Source organism: Pongo abelii, chromosome 4 (assembly GCF_028885655.2).
Source record: "Pongo abelii isolate AG06213 chromosome 4, NHGRI_mPonAbe1-v2.0_pri, whole genome shotgun sequence".
NCBI classification, from domain to species: Eukaryota; Metazoa; Chordata; class Mammalia; order Primates; family Hominidae; genus Pongo; species Pongo abelii.
In genome coordinates, this window is record NC_071989.2 from 129911403 (window position 1) to 129928270 (window position 16868).

The following is a 16868-nucleotide window of genomic DNA, read 5'->3' on the forward strand; positions in this document are numbered from 1 at the left end:
TGACATTTCTGAGAAGTCTAGAATAATCTTCAGCCCCAGTGAGTGAATCTTAAATTTCATAAATCAGTCTCAGTGATTATATTACCCTACACAATTGATCTAAGCATAGATATGTGATGCAATTCTAGTCAATGTAACCTGAGTGTTAAGACTACCAAGGGATCATGGGAAAGGTATACTCTCAAAATCCCACATTATCTCTTTTTTCTGACACTTTTGTCTAGGTATGCCACCTGGAAGTGTTGCAGTCTGGAATCTGGCCTGAAGACAAAGCCATTGTGGTGACAATTATAAAAAGGAAATGTGATTACTTCATTGTGCCATTGACTAAACCAATCTTAGAACAGCTCTGACTGCCCTTCTTGTCATGTGGGAGAATAAATTCCTTTACTGTTGAAAACACTTCCAGTAGATTTTCTGTTACCTGCAGCCACTGAACTCTATATTGTCAAATCTCAGGTACCCTTTTCAGTTCTACTCTTGACTAGAACATACAGAAGTTTTGACACATTTATTTCCCCCTTATTGAAACATTTAGTTTCTGTGAAACTGGTGTCTCCTATTTTTTTCTCCTTCAATAGGAAATACAGTTATAGTTCTCCTTTGTGAAATTACTAAAATTTAGAATTCCTCAGGATTTCTTTTGGGTCTCTCTTTTTCTTTTTTTCTTTTTTTATTTTCTTACAGTTGCTTCATACTTGATATTTTTTCCTTTGACATTTGCTACCATCTATGAGCTAATTACCCTCAGGTTACTTGGTACAGACCTATTCTCTGAATTCCAGGTATATATTTTGACCGTCTTGTTAAGACATCCTCTGATATTCCACAGGTTTCTCAAACTGAAAAAGTCCAAAATTGAGTCACTGATGCTTGACACTAAACTGCTTTTCCTTTACAGAATGCCAAACACACTTGCAGTTACTGGTTGGTCACATTAGAAACCTAGGAGTCATTCTTGGCTCATGTCCACATCCGATACGTCTTTCGCCTATCTACCTCTCTTCATTTCTATTACTGTGTTCTTGGTTGAGGGCAGTAATACCTTTAGTATTCTCAATACAACAGTTGCTTAACGAATAGTCTCACTTTTGGCTTTCTAGGATCCATCTCCTATGCAGCAGCCGGAGTATTATTTTAAAAGTGCAAATAGATTCCCTATTAACAGGCTCTCTCTTCAAGGCTATTTCTATACTTACACCTAAATCCAAAGGGTTTGAAGGTGCTGAGATGATCACATAATCTGAACCAGCTCACCTCTCCAGTATTATCTCATATGATTCTCTGACCCATTCACTATGATCTAAACACACTGGTCTGCTGTCATATCTTTAAAGGAGACACACCTTTCCTCTCCCAACTATTTCACTGAGTTAATTCCTGCTCATCTTCCAGGTTTCAGCCTGAATATTACTTCAGATGATGACTGCCAGAACCACCCCATCTAAATTACATACTTAACCTTTATTGTCTCTCGTGAACTGTTTTAATTAATTTTATAGCACATAACATTTAAACAAATGTGTATACATATATCCATCTACATATATACATATGTGTATAAAATACATGCATGTGTATGCATATATATACACGTAGTATATCCTCCTACAGCATAAACTCTAAGTTGACAGGCCAGTGCCTGTTTTGTCCATCTAGCAAATCGCAGAGAACTTAGAACCCAGACAAAGAAAGAAAGAACTTTTCAAAAAGTTCTAGACAAGTGACAAGGTCACAGGCAGAAAAATAAGCAAGTTTATAATGCTAGGCTTGAAATACCTACACCACTACCACGGCTCTAATAAACAGGGCTGGCCTAAGCTAATGCTAAAGCAGAGACAGACAGCTTTTACAACATTTCTGTATTGTCTTGATATTAATATTCTTAATCTTCCATTGTGGTTAGATACAGAACTCATTAGGTATCCCCAAGCAGAATAGAATAAATAACATTTATCCCTCATGGAAAATGTCTTATTCTTTAAAGCCACCGTGATAACGTTATAATGAAGTACATTGTTATTTAATACTGATTTGCTGTGAATCAAATAAAATTATTGATTCTTACGGATTATTTGAATGCTGCTACTGGAAAGAAACACAGTGTAGTGGAAATATGACATTTACAGTCTATCAGAGCTAAATTTGAAACTGATTCCTGATAATTACTAGTTATAGATTTGGGAGAAGTTTATCTTTTTGTACTGTTTTCTTATTTATATAAATAGGGATCCATTTACTTCTGATAGGAATTTTCATGGTGTTTATAAAAGGATATGTGTGACAGTAAATTTCTCAGGTCCTGCCACAGAATGAGAAGCTACAATGCTGCAGATGATCAAAAGCTGATGATATAATTTTCTTGTACTTTTAGTTTTATCTGTTAATGAAGAAGCTAATGTGTGCAATGTTTTCAAGAGAGGGCAGAGTTAGAGTTATTAAGAATCATTCATGTGGACATGAAATTTGAGCTAGAGGGAAAAGCCAGGGGAACAAGATGGAGAATTTAGTGGTTTATGGCTAAGTTACTTTCAAATGTGATTCCATTGATCCATTTATTGAAAAAAAAATTATTAGCTCACACATTTATAAATGTCAATGAATGTATCAATAGTTTGCCCAAGTTTATATTCTAGCATATTTTTACTTTTTATTATACTGCAATATACATGAAACAATATTTTGCTTCCATTTCTGAGGCCTAATGAGCCATATAGATGCTAAGTCATGCTCAAATCTATTGGAAAGTTGCTTTACAAAGAATAATGCTGTAACTCATCTATGCATAAACAAGAATTATAATGCCCTGAAAAGTTGAATTCAAAAGACCAAAATTGAGCGGCAAAGACTGTTTCACACTGAGCCATATGAAAAGTGATCTCCTCTATTTGACTTGTTTAAGTCTTACTTCTATCTTTGAAATTAAACAGTCATAATTTGCATTTTAACATTCCTGAAATTCTTTTAGAAATAGCATCAAAATGATCCATAGAGAGAATGCTATTTATAATATGTATATAAAGGGAAGTATCAGAGTTTAAATACACACATTTATTTTTCTACCCATGCTCCACCACGTACATCATTGATGGGCTACACTGATGTTATCAAATGAATTATGGACAAGGGAAATATAACAAAATACTTCTCTTTACCTGTCTCTCAATTCAGTTATGAAACCTCCAACTCCAAACCTCAAAAAGACAAATAAAGACAAATCATCTTTATTTGTCAAGTCCTGTATAAACCATGCTCAACAATAAGTTCTCCACACCCCATTTTCCACCCTCAATAATACTCACTGGAAAAATAATCCCTTAAAAATTCTGACTACTCTACTCAATTGTTTGCTTCTCTATGAATTAGCCTTGGAAAGTAAATCTTTATTTTGATAACCATAGAAAGTCTAAGGTAAATCCTATTAACCATAAATAGAGATGAATCCTTTTCTCCCTCATTCTGCTACAGTACATTTTATCTTTGGGAATATTTTCTTTAAAAATCTGTACATAAAGTTTTTTCACTTGTAAAATATAATTGAAAAATCAAGTCCATCAAAAGTGATCCCTGTCATGAAGTTTAACATTTAATAATGGGAAAATGGAAACATATACACAAAAAGAAGAAAATATGCACAGCAAATTATGCCTAATGGTATTTAAGCTAAATATTTTTTATGAAAATCTTATGCCTTGAGACAAGTCCATATTCTGAGTACCCAACTGGGTTTTTATAATTATACGTACAACTTTAACTACTATGTTAAAGTACAAACTTTAAGTACCTGTTGTTTCTGCTAACCTATAACATACTCTTAATGTTTGCCTTCTCTTAAGCATAGTTTTAATACTAAAAGTAATAACCTCTCAATCTCCCCTATCTCTCTTTCTCGCTCCCCACTTTCATCTCTCACTTAAGCACATTATTCAAATTGAGCTTGGCTTTTTTTGTGTGTGGGGGCAGGAATCATAGAATATTGGAAATATTGGACAAGAGGAAAAAAGTCAAAAGAAAGATAATAACTAAATGACATCCAGTTTAAAATTATATAAGAATGTGCTGCCTCCCCTTGTCACAAATATTTCACAAAGCCACAAAATCCATCTTTACACAGATCACGTTTGCAGCTCAGTTGGATGTAAGTAGGAATTAGCTACAGCTCACTAAACACTTCATCACATTATCTGATTGCATTTAAATTGTTTCTAGGTAATTCAAGGAACAGATTATTTGCAGGGGCTCTGGGAATAGCAACACTTTCCCTCAACAAGAAGTCAGGTTACCTTTGTTCATCTATTTTTAAAGTTAAATCTCTTTCATACCCAGTGTGAAATTTTTAACAAAATCTGATTTGCTGTTAAAGATTTCGCACACTGCTACATAATTCCACTTAACACTTCAAGCTAGGAAAAGACCTGAATGCTAATCGGAACTCCACCACCAATAACTGTTTCAGGCAGTACACAAGTTAATTTCAGATTCCAAAACCAGTTTCATCATCTCTTTCCCCTAGTTTGTTTTTTAAATAGTCTTTGAAAATTATGGAATTATAACTATTCATTATGTGTTTTCTCTCAGGGCTAGATGACTTCAATAAAGCAAAGTGGAAAATGTCTCAAAAATATTCTTACTCTTCCCACTCAAACAATATAAGAGGTGCATATTCAATGAGCAGCAGTAAAGCCCTTCTAAAATGGGTAGGTGTAATTTGTCTTTGTTATTTCATTAAACACTTTTTGGTCAGTTACGATGCCATCCGATGTGAGGCACCATTTCTCAATGAGCTTCACAAAATAAGAAATCAGCTGAAAGTAATAGATTCCACAAGAAAAATAGATATGGCATAGTCAAATAAATTTGGAACATGCTAAGACAGCTTAGTTGAATAAAACCGGGTTTTTAAAAGACTTTTCATAGATTTCAGTATATTAATTTAAATTATAAAGCCCCTAGAATGAGAAGGTGCATACATAGTTTCTCAAAACTTATAAAAGAGGAAATGCACAGACTGCAGACTGAGACAAACATGGTCACAGATATAGGTTTCACCACATGTTTGAGTAATGAAAATCTTTCTGATCCTTAGTTTCCTCATCTGCCATATGATAGAGTGAATAAGAGATGGTATCCAGGGAAGGACACACCAATGCCCAAATCCCAGGGCTGTCGCTTATTTGCTGTGAGTCACAGGCAATTTACTACAAGCTCTCCATATCTCAGAGTCTCCTTTTAAAAAATAAGGAACACATCAATAATATCTACCACCAGATTTGTTGCAAGAATTACAGTGCTTAATAGTTATAAGGTGCCTAAAAGGTGTTCATTAAATATGATTTTCTTTCTGTCGATTCCCTTCTGTCCCATACCCAGAGTCATTGCTGGGATATTTGAGCCTCCAAGCCTCAAGATGGAATTAGATTCTCAATGTTTTATATATATATATAGTGGCATGATTAAATCAAGCTTATTAAATAACCATCACCTTGTTTACCTGTCATTTTTTATGGCACGACATTTGAAATTTATTCTCTTAGTTACTTTGAAATATATAACATATTATTTATTTACATCATCAACAGAATAAAACTTTTAAAACAATAGCATTTTAAATAGCATCAAAAACAAAGTGCTAAAGAAGAGATCTAACAAAGCTTTTGTACAAGGAATATATAAAAGTTTACTAAAGAAATTAAAGACTATTTGAATAAAGAAAGAGAAATGTCATGTCCATGGATAGAAAGACTTCTGAAATTGATATATAACTTCAATGTTATCCCAATAGAATCTCAAAAATTATTTTCTTTTGGAAATTAACAAGCTGATTCTAAAATTAATAGATACATAAGGGCTCAAAATAGCTAAGAGTAAATTAGAAACATCTACCATACCAAGAATTTTTATAAAATTACAGCAATTAAGATGATGTGATATTTGTGCAAGAGATAAACAGGCCAATTGGACTAAATAGATAGTCCAGAGCTAGAACCACTGAGAAATGGACCCTTGATTTTGACAAAATTGGCACTATAGAGCAGTGGTGAAAAGAAATAATAAAGACCTTTTACTAGTTGAGAAGAAAAAGATGACAAAGCAATTTTTATATGGGCAATAAATTTGAATAGGCACTTCACCAAACAGGAGAGAACAAAATAATCAATAGCTTTTTTAAAGTTGCTCAACATTGTTATTGCTCAAGGAAATACAAATTAAAGCATCAATAGAATACCACTATATAATCTACCAGCACAGTTAGAATGAAGACACAATCACACACCCTGATAATGTCATATGATAGCATGGATGTTGAATACCTGGAACCTCATACACTATTGATGAAAATAGAAATGTAAATTGGTACAATCACTTTTGAAACTGTTTTGCATGATGTATTAAATTTGAATATGATCCAACAATTTCACTCCTAGATTTGTAGCAAACAAAAATAGTTTTACATGATCCAGAAGATCTGTACAATGTTTATAGCAGCATTATTCATAATAACTCCAGACAAAAAATACTAATGTCTGCCAGCAGTTGAAATGTTAAATAAATTGTAGTTTACTAAGAAATATTATTATATGATAGAATACTACACAGAAATAAACTTAATAAACATCAGATGCCACAACCAAATTGATGAATCTCACAAGAAACATTTGAGCAAAAGAATTGCACACAAAGACATATGCTGCATTATTTAATTTGTATGAAACTTTTGAAAACAGGCAATTCATAATGTTTGAAATCAAAGTAGTGGTTACCTTTGGGGAGGAGAACAAGGTTGTGAAGGAAAGGGCTTCTGTTGTGCAGGTAGTATCTTAATTTCTTGATCCATGTAGTGTTCACTTTGTGGTAATTTACTAGGTTGTAATCTTAAGATATGAGCCCTTTTCTGTATATGTTATATCTTAATAACAAAAATGTCTTATCTAGAAATCTCAATATTGTCATGTCTCTCCACAGCATGAAATCTTTCAATGGTTCCACAATGTCTTAAGGATAAAATATAGACTTCATGAAGCCTTTGAGTTGACTTCTTAACCTCATTTTCCACCTTGTCATTGAGATACCCAGTTTTTTAAACACATAAAACTGTTTGCAGTTACTCTCTTTTGTGACTTTGCCCTTAGCATAAAGTTTGGAATTCATAAAATAGCCCTTCCTTGTCCACTTAGCTAATTCTACTCACCTGTAAAGTGCCACCTTCTCCTGAAAGCGATGTAAGAAACACTAGCCTAGGTTAATTTCTCTCATTTGTGTCCTATAGGACCCTGTCATGCCTCAGTAATAGTTCTTAGAACTACTTTAAATATCAGTTCTACAGGTCTATCTTTCCCTAGAAATTAATAATGCATAATTCCCTAAGCCTTATAAAAACACAATTCTTGCCACACAGGGAACACTTTATAAGTATTACCAGATTAAATTGTCTGCCTGGCAATTGGTTGGAAAACAGCTTCAGTTGTAAACACTTAGCTTGTTTATGCATATTCACCAGTTGTGCTGTACTTGGAAAGAGTTGGATAGAGGAAGCTTAACTGAAAATTTTAAACAAATATTGTCCATTCTGAGGTGGCCAAATAGGAATAGCTCCAGTCTACAGATCCCAGCATGATTGATGCAGAAGACAGGTGATTTCTGCATTTCCAGCTGAGGTACCTGGTTCATCTCATTGGGACTGGTTGGACAGTGGGTGCAGCCCATAGAGGGTGAGCTGAAACAGGGTGGGGTGTCACCTCACCTGGGAAGTGCAAGAGGTGGGGGGATTACCCTTTCCTAGCTAAGGGAAGATGTGACAGACTGTACCTGGAAAAACAGGACACTCCCCACCCAAATACTGCACTTCTCCCATGGTCTTAGCAATCAGTAGACCAGGAAATACTCTCCCATGCCTGGCTCGGTGGGTCCCACATCCAAAGAGCCTTCCTCACTACTAGTGCAGCAGTCTGAGATTGACCTGCGAGGCAGCAGCCTGGTGGGGGAGGGGTGTCCACCATTGCTGAGGCTTGAGTAGGTAAACAAAGCCACCAAGAAGCTCAAACTGGGTGGAGCCCACCACAGCTCTGCAAGGCCTATAGCCTCTACAGACTCCACCTCTGTGGGCAGGGCATAGATGAACAAGAGGCAACAGAAACTTCTGCAGACTTAAACTTCTGGAACTTCTGCAGACCTGTCCCTGCCTGACAGGTCTGAAGAGAGCAGTGGTTCTCCCAGCATGGTGTTTGAGTTCTGGGAATGGACAGACTGCCTCCTCAAGTGGGTCCCTGACCCCCATGTAGCCTAACTGGGAGACACCTCCAAGTAGGGGCCAACAGACACTTCATACAGCAGGTTGCACCTATGGGACAAAGCTTCCAGAGGAGGGATCAGGCAGCAATCTTTGCTGTTCTGCAATATTTGCTGTTCTGCAGCCTCCACTGGTGATACCCAGGCAAACAGGGTCGGGAGTGGACATGAGCAAACCCAACACACCTGCCGCTGAGGGACCTGACCGTTAGAAGGAAAACTAACAAACAGAAAGGAATAGCTTCAACATCAACAAAAAGGACATCCACACCAAAACCCCCATTTGTAGGTCACCATCATCAAAGACCAAAGGTAGATAAAACCACAAACATGGGGAGAAACCAGAGCAAAAAAGCTGAAAATTCTAAAAACCAGAGTGCCTCTTCTCCAAAGGATCATAGTTCCCTGTCAGCAACGGAACAAAGCTGGATGGAGAATGACTTCGATGAGTTGACAGAAGTAGGCTTCAGAAGGTCGGTAACAACAAACTTCTCAAGATAAAGGAGCATGTTCAAACCCACTGCAAGGAAGCTAAAAACCTTGAAAAAAGTTAGACGAGTGGCTAACTAGAATAAACAGTGTAGAGAAGACCTTAAATGACCTGATGGAGCTGAAAACCATGGCACGAGAACTTCGTGAGGCATGCACAAGCTTCAATAGCCTATTCAATCAAGTGGAAGAAAGGATATTGGTGATTGAAGATCAAATTAGAGAAATAAAGCAAGAAAAGAAGTTTAGAGAAAAAGAGTAAAAAGAAATGAATGAAGCCTCCAAGAAATATGGAACTATGTGAAAAGACCAAATCTACGTTTGGTTGGTGTACCTGAAAGTGATGGGGAGAATGGAACAAAGTTGGAAAACACTTTTCAGGATTTTATCCAGGAGAACTTCCCCAACCTAGCAAGGCAGGCCAACATTCAAATTCAGGAAATACAGAGAACACCACAAAGATACTCCTCGAGAAGAGCAACCCCAAGACACATAATTGTCAGATTCACCAAGGTTAAAATGAAGGAAAAAATGTTAAGGGCAGACAGAGGGAAAGGTCAAGTTAACCACTAAGGGAAGCACATCCAATTAACAGCAGATTTCTTGGCAGAAAACCTGCAAGCCAGAAGAAAGTGGAGGCTAATATAAAACATTCTTAAAGAAAAGAATTTTCAACCGAGAATCTCATATCCAGCCAAACTAAGCTTCATAAGTGAAGGAGAAATAAAATCCTTTACAGACAAGCAAAAGCTGAGGGATTTTGTCACCACCAAGCCTGCCTTACAAGAGCTCCTGAAGGAAGCACTAAACATGGAAAAAAACAACCAGTACCAGCCACTGCAAAACCATGCCAAATTGTAAAGACCATCGATGCTATGAAGAAATTGCTCAATTAATGGGCAAAATAACCAGCTAACATCATAATGACAGGATCACATTCACACATAACAATATTAACCTTAAATGTAAAGGGGCTAAATGCCCCAATTAAAAGACACAGACTGGCAAATTGGATAAAGAGTCAAGACCCATCAGTGTGCTGTATTCAGGAGACCCATCTCACATGCAGAGACACACATAGGCTCAAAACATAGGGATGGAGGAAGATCTACCAAACAAATGGAAAGCAAAATAGCAGGGGTTGCAATCCTAGTCTCTGATAAAACAGACTTTAAACCAACAAAGATCAAAAGAGACAAAGAAGGCCATTGCATAATGGTAAAGGGATCAATTCAACAAGAAGAGCTAAGTATCCTGAATATACATGCACCCAATACAGGAGCACCCAGATTCATAAAGCAAGTCCTTAGAGACCTACAAAGAGACTTAGACTCGCACACAATAATAATGGGAGACTTTAACACCTCACTGTCAACATTAGACAGATCAACGAGACAGAAGGTTAACAAGGGTATCCAGGACTTGAACTCAGCTCTGTACCAGGCATACCTAATAGACATCTACAGAATTATCCACTCTGAATCAACAGAATATACATGCTTCACAGCACCATATCACACTTATTCTAAAATTGACCACATAATTGGAAGTAAAGCACTCGTCAGCAAATGTAAAAGAACAGAAATCACAACAAACTCTCTCAGACCACAGTGCAATCAAATTAGAACTCAGGATTAAGAAACTTACTCACAACCACACATCTCATGGAAACTGAACAACCTGCTCCTGAATGACTACTGGGCAAATAATGAAATGAAGGCAGAAATAAAGATTTTCTGTGAAACCAATGAGAACAAAGATAGAATGTACCAGACTTTCTGGGACACATTTAAAGCAGTGTGTAGAGGGAAATTTATAGCACTAAATGCCCACAAGAGAAAGCAGGAAAGATCGAAAATGGACACCCTAACATCACAATTAAAAGAACTCAAGAAGCAAGGGCAAAAACATTCAAATGCTAGTAGAAGGCAATAAATAACTAAGATCAGAGCAGAACTGAAAGGGACAGTGACACAAAATCCCTTCAAAAATCAATGAATCCAGGAGCTGATATTTTGACAAGATGAACAAAATTGATAGACTGTGAGCAAGACTAGTAATGAAGAAAAGAGAGAAGAATCATATAGACACAATAAAAAATGATAACAGGGATATCACCAATGATCCCACAGAAATACAAACTACCATCAGAGAATACTATAAACACATCTACACAAATAAACTAGAAAATTTAGGAGAAATGGATAAATTCCTGGACACATATACCCTCCCAAGACTAAACCATGAAGAAGTTGAATCTCTGAATAGACCAATAACAGGCTCTGAAATTGAGGCAATAATTAATAGCCTACCAACCAAAAATAGTCCAGGACCAGATGGATTCACAGCTGAATTCTACTGAAGGTACAAAAAGGAGTTGGTACCATTCCTTCTGAAACTATTCCAATCAATAGAAAAAGAGGGAATCCTCCCTAACTCATTTTATGAGGCCAAAATCATCCCGATACCAAAGCCTGCTAGAGACACAACATTGGTGTAAAAATGAGAATTTTACACCAATATCGCTAATGAACATCAGTGCAAAAATCTTCAATAAAATACTGGCAAACCGAATCCAGCAGCACATTAAAAACCTTATCCACCATGATCAAGTCAGCTTCACTCCTAGGATGCAAGGCTGGTTCAACGTATGCAAATCAATAAACACAATCCATCACATAAACAGAACCAATGACAAAAACCACGATTATCTCAATAGATGCAGAAAAGGCCTTTGACAAAATTCAACAGCCCTTCATGCTAAAAACTCTTAATAAACTAGGTATTGATGGGATGTAACTCAAAATAATAAGAGCTATTTATGACAAACCCACAGCCAATATCATACTGAATGGGCAAAAACTGGAAGCATTCCCTTTGAAAACCGGCACAAGACAGGGATGCCCTCTCTCACCACTCCTATTCAACATAGTGTTGAAAGTTCTGGCCAGGGCAATCAGGCAAGAAAAAGAAATAAACAGTAGACAATAAGGAAAAGAGAAAGTCAAATTGTCCCTGTTTGCAGATGACATGATTGCATATTTAGAAAACCCCATCGTCTCAGCCCAAAAATCATCTTAAGCTGATAAGCAACTTCAGCAAAGTCTCAGGATACAAAATTAATGTGCAAAAATCACAAGCATTCCTATACACCAAAACCGACAAACAGAGAGCCAAATCATGAGTGAACTCAGACTCACAATTGCTTCAAAGGGAATAAAATACCTAGGAATACAACTTAAAAGGGCTGTGAACGACCTCTTCAAGGAGAACTACAACCCACAGCTCAACAAAATAAAAGAGGACACAAACAAATGGAAGAACATTCTATGCTCGTGGATAAGAAGAATCAACATCATGAAAATGGCCATACTGCTGAAAGTAATTTATAAATTCAATGCCATCCCCATCAAGCTACAAATGTCTTCTTCAAAGAATTGGAAAAAACTACTTTAAAGTTTGTATGGAACCAAAAAAGAGTCCTCATTGCCAAGACAATCCCAAGCAAAAAGAACAATGCTAGAGGCATCACACTACCTGACTTCCAACTATACTACAAGGCCACAGTAACCAAAACAGCATGGTACTAGTACCAAAACAGAGAAATAGACAAACGGAACAGAACAGAGGCCTCAGAAATAACACCACACATTTACAGCCATCTGACCTTTGACAGACCTAACAAGAACAAGAAATGGAGAAAGGATTCCCTGTTTAATAAATGGCACTGGGAAAACTGGCTAGCCATATATAGAAAGCTGAAACTGGATCCCTTCCTTACACCTTATACAAAAATTAATTCAAGATGGATTAAAGACTTAAATGTTAGACCTAAAACCATAAAAACCCTACAAGAAAACCTAGGCAATACCATTCAGGACATAGGCATGGGCAAGGACTTCATGATTAAACACCAAAAGTAATGTCAACAAAAGCCAAAATAGACAAATAGGATCTAATTAAACTAAAGAGCTTCTGCATGGCAAAGATACTACCATCAGGGTGAACAGGAAACCTACAGAATGGGTGAAAATTTTTGCAATCTACCCATCTGACAAAGGGCTAATATCCAGAATGTACAAAGAACTTAAACAAATTTACAAGAAAATAACAAACAACCCATCAAAAAGTGGGCAAAGGATATGGACAGACACTTCTCAAAAGAAGACATTTATGTAGCCAACAGACACATGAAAAAATGCTCATCATTACTGGCCATCAGAGAAGTACAAATCAAAACGACAATGAGATACCATCTCACACCAGTTAGAATGGCAATCATTTAAAAAGTCAGGAAACAACAGATGCTGGAGAGGATGTGGAGAAATAGGAATGCTTTTACACTGTTGGTGGTAGAGTAAATTAGTTCAACCACTGTGGAAGATAGTGTGGTGATTTCTCGATGATCTAGAACTAGAAATACCATTTGACCCAGCAATCCCATTACTGGGTATATACCCCAAGGATTATAAATCATGCTGCTATAAAGACTCATGCACACGTATGTTTTTGCAGCACTATTCACAATAGCAGACTTGGAACCAACCCAAATGTCCATTAGTGATAGACTGGATTAAGAAAATGTGGCACATATACACCATGGAATACTATGCAGCCATAAAAAAGGATGAGTTCATGTCTTTTGCAGGGACATGAATGAAGCTGGAAACCATCATTCTCAGCAAACTATCACAAGGACAGAAAAGCAAACACCGCATGTTCTCACTCTTAGGTGGGAATTACATAATGAGAACACTTGGACACAGGGCGGGGAACATCACACACCGGGGACTGTCGGGGAGTAGGGGGCTGGGGGAGGGATAGCATTGGGAGAAATACGTAATGTAAATGATGAGTTGATGAGTGCAGCAAACCAACATGTCATATGTATATCTATGTAACATACCTGCATGTTGTGCACACGTACCCTAGGACTTAAAGCATAATTGTAAAATAATTTTAAACAAATATTAAATTCACACTGTGCAATGATTGAAAGTAAAGGCAACTTTTTCTAGATCCCTCAATTTCATTCCTAGTCCTCCCTTCCTGGATAGGTCTAAATGGGTTTTAATGAAATCAGCAATATTTTAAATTAGGCATTAGATAATATATATCTTATTAAACATTTTATCACAAATAAATGTCACTCAAATCTATACTTTTTAAAATCAAGGTCTTAATTTCTTAATTTTGGTCAGGGTATATTTCACATGACTATGTATGATAAACATTATTTAATACATTTAAAAGCTGTTACATTTAATTACTGACACAGTGAGGTCTCCAAAATGCTATTTCAATATTTAAAGAACAGCAAATTAAGACAGACCAGCAGCAGGTCACATGCAATATCACACACCTGTAGTCCCTGTGCTTTGGGAGGCTGAGGCAGGAGGATTACTTGAGGAGTTTGAGACCAACCTGGGCAACATAGTGAGAACCCTGCCTCTACAACAAATCTAAATATTATTCTGGTGTGGTGGCACATGCCTGTAGTCCTAGCCACTCAGGACGCTAAGAAAGGAAGATCACTTGAGCTAAGGGTTCAAGGTTATAGTGAGCTATGAACATGCCTCTGCACTCTAGCCTGAGTAAAGAGTGAGACCTTGTCTCTAAAAATAATATTAAAAAAAAAAGACCAGCAAAAAAGTACCTCATTACAAGTAACATGATGAGACTCTATCCTCACCAAACCAATAGCAATGATACTGCCATGCATTTTCTGTGCCTATCAAAGAGCAAAGATGTTCAACAGTATCTCTGTGGCCCACTATAAGCATCTTTCACAAAACTGTATTTTAACAGAACTCAAATATCTTTAAATGTCATGCAAAGACAAACACATAAAGCCTTTCTCTAGAGATCCAAAATGCATTTTTTTTTTTTTTTGCAGCAGCAGCAGCAACACCAGCAGCAAACAGAAAAAGCATCTTAAGAATAATTGGTTATTTGTCCTTCCAACAATGTTTTTTCTTCCCAAATGTGCAAGCTAAGACTTTTTGATTTTCTGTAGAGAAGTCTTACACAAAAAGATAAGTTTTATCTGAAGGCTGTAGAGCTCTCTTAAAACCTAAAGACTATCAGGTGCGGAAGGGGAAGTAGATAAGCCTCAGGATTATGCACATGTGAATCTAAATGATACTGGAGGCACAGAAACAGGCTCTTAACTCTGCTTTTGGCACATACGTTTTTATTCTATTTCTAAGACGGGTTTCTTCTGCACACCATTGCATTTAGTGTACAATATCTGTTTGAAGCTCTTGAAATTACCAGTTATGGTTATACAAAATACTGACAATCTCTATCTCTCCTTGTCTTTGTATATGTGTGTGTGCGTGTGTGTATAACATATATCATAGACATTTACACACACACACTATGGGAAAAAATTGAACTCGCTTACTTGGGTCAGGTGCACAATTTTGGATAAAGTACCTATAATTAGATGACTAAGATGACTTAGTAAAAGCATAGCTTCTGTGGGTCTCCTCTAGCCCTGTGAGTCTACAGGGTGTAAGTTTATCTAAAAGACAAAATGGAAGACTGAAAGTCTAAACAAATTTGCTAATAAATGTCTATTAAGTCAAGAATAAAAGCTTTTCTAAGAAAATCCACATGCTTAGCAATATTTGTCTTGACATCCGACAAAGATTAATGAGTGAAAAGAATCATGAACTACTTTTAATACTATTATAGGACCAATAGGTTTGTATTTCCACTGTACAGTAACATATCAATACACTGAGATGACATGGTTTGCAGCAGAGAGAGTTTTATGATTACAGAGTGCTGAGATAGGAGATGCAAGGGGACCCTCAAATCCATCTCCCTCAGGAGTCCTGAAGTGGAGTTTTTAAGGGGATCATGGAGGGCCAGGGGATGGAAAATTTGAGTCATCGATTGGTCAGGGCAAGGGGGATAAAATCATCAGGATGTGGAAACCACATTATTTGGTGAGTCAGCTCCTTGGGTGTCCTTCAGATCACCTGGTGTTAGTGCGGTGTGTTAGACTAGCTGATGTCAGTATGCAGGAGCTGAAAGAATATCTCAAAGGGAAAACATTTCATGGTGTTCAAGTTTTTATTGCAGAACAGTTAAGGGAACTGTAATCTAAGGTCTATGTGATTCTAGGACAACAGGCAACAGACAATTCTGACGAAGCAGACCAGAGAGCAAGTTGACCTTACGATTAATGATGAATGTGCTGGAAGCTTGGTTTATTTTTGTTTCTCCCCTTCCGTTCTTCACTGACTAATTTTATAAAGTGTATAGGAACAATTTCAATACTATATTTCTTTGGCGTAGAAACAGCATATTCTTTGTCTCCTATCATCTTACAGATAATCTTTGGTCTGACACCAATTCAGAAAGATTCCCAATCTCAAATAATAAATTTTTCATGGTCCTAAAACAATTAAGTAGCAATTATAAATGTGAAGCACTATTTAAAATCTGTAAACTTTACTTCATTGATATCACATTCAATTTACTTTAAAGAAATTATAATTCTTTCATATTCAAAAATTAATTTTACAATATCTGGAAATTGCAAAATTCAAAAGTCGGTACCACTTTTTTTTTAATATTCGTCTAAATTTTTTAGACTGAACTAAGATGTCTGCATTCTTTCAAGGTCAGTGAAAAGACACTGAAAAAAGAACAAAACAGGGTGACTATAGTCAATAACAACTGTACATTTTCAAATAATTTAAAGAATATAATTGTTTGCAACTCAATGAATAAATGCTTGAGGGGATGGATACCCCATTCTTCATGATGTTCTCATTTCACATTACACACCTGTATCAAAACATTTCACGTACTCCATAAATATATATACCTACTATGTACCCCCCAAATTTTTTTAATTAAATAGGGGAAAAAATAACACAGGAAGGAATCTAAACAAATGTACAATTGTTACAGAAATAATCATAATGAAGCATTGAAATATTGAAAGTACATATTAATAACAATTTGATCATTAATTGGCGAAAACTAATAGACAAATTGGTCCTATAATTTCAACCTACAGTTTAAAGAATCTATCATTCAAATACCTAACACATTTTATATTATTTCTGTCAATA

At 36.3% G+C, this 16868-nt stretch overlaps 2 long non-coding RNA genes across 2 annotated transcripts in view; one reads left to right on the plus strand and one right to left on the minus strand.

The window, feature by feature from the left end:
• LOC129059514 (uncharacterized) overlaps positions 1–396 on the plus strand; it is a 34922-nt gene extending 34526 nt beyond the window's left edge. Inside the window, exon 3 of the long non-coding RNA XR_008525467.2 lies at positions 225–396. This is a non-coding gene — a long non-coding RNA (uncharacterized LOC129059514). The remainder of the gene's footprint in view (positions 1–224) is intronic.
• LOC134761424 (uncharacterized) overlaps positions 1–16868 on the minus strand; it is a 76800-nt gene that overhangs the window by 31123 nt on the left and 28809 nt on the right. The gene's annotated exons all lie outside the window — the stretch shown is intronic.